The sequence below is a fragment of the Zingiber officinale genome, chromosome 4A (genome assembly GCF_018446385.1).
Source record: "Zingiber officinale cultivar Zhangliang chromosome 4A, Zo_v1.1, whole genome shotgun sequence".
NCBI classification, from domain to species: Eukaryota; Viridiplantae; Streptophyta; class Magnoliopsida; order Zingiberales; family Zingiberaceae; genus Zingiber; species Zingiber officinale.
Window position 1 is genome coordinate 18,619,838 of NC_055992.1, and position 988 is coordinate 18,620,825.

At 42.2% G+C, this 988-nt stretch overlaps 1 non-coding gene across 1 annotated transcript; it reads right to left on the bottom strand.

The window, feature by feature from the left end:
• Positions 1 to 448: 448 nt before the first annotated feature.
• Positions 449 to 554, bottom strand: LOC121974061. Its single transcript, XR_006109930.1, has one exon. It is a non-coding gene; the product is annotated as a small nucleolar RNA R71 (small nucleolar RNA).
• Between the last annotated feature and the right edge of the window lie 434 nt (positions 555 to 988).

The following is a 988-nucleotide window of genomic DNA, read 5'->3' on the forward strand; positions in this document are numbered from 1 at the left end:
TTGATTTAGAGATTGATAGGACTTTCCTGAGAAGTAGAAACCTACAGAAGGCATTTCAAGTAGCACAAGAATCTTCAGAGATGGCCGATAAATTATTGAAAGATTATACAACACCTTATGCACGAGGGGTTCGGTCTACATCACTCGACCACCAATTGAAGCCAATAACTTTGAAATCAAGCCTGCAGTAATTCACATGGTTCAACAGAATCAATTTGAAAGAGAACCGCACGATGATCCAAATCACCACTTAGAGCTTTTCTATGAGATCTGCGTCACCATGAAAGTGAACGAAGTCCCTCCAGAATCAGTAAGGTTATTGCTCTTTGGATTCTGAAAGACAAAGTCAAGCCATGGCTAAATTCCCTTCCAGCAAATAGCATTACATCATGGGAGTAGTATGAGCAGAAATTCCTAGACAAATTCTATCCACCAAGCAAAACTGCTCATATGAGAAATCTGATTGCAAGCTTCAAACAGGTAGACTTAGAATCATTATTTGAAGCCTGGGACAGATTTAAATGTATGCAGAGATAGTGCCCCCATCATGGCCTTGAGAAATGGTTGGTTCTACACACCTTCTACAATGGAATCAACTATCACATGAAGGTGTCCCTGGATTCTACAGTAGGAGGAGCACTGATGAACAAGAGCCTTGATGAAGCTGAAGAGATCATAGAGAATGTGGCACAGAATCACCATTAGTGGGCATCAGAAAGATCTGGTGGTTCTTTCTCAGGTAATCCAATAAAAGCGTCAGGGAAGTTCGATGTAGATGCAGTCACTCTCATGTCTGCAAAGCTAGACGCTCTTACCAAGAAGTTTGAGGCCATGGGGAAGAACAACAACACGGCCAATGTGATAGTTTGTGTTTACGAGACTTACGGAAGTACGGATCATGCTCAAGATACTTGCCCCCTGAGGCCAATACAAGCACAGATAAACCAACTTGAGCAGTGTGATGTGATAGTCAGCTACAACCAAAGGC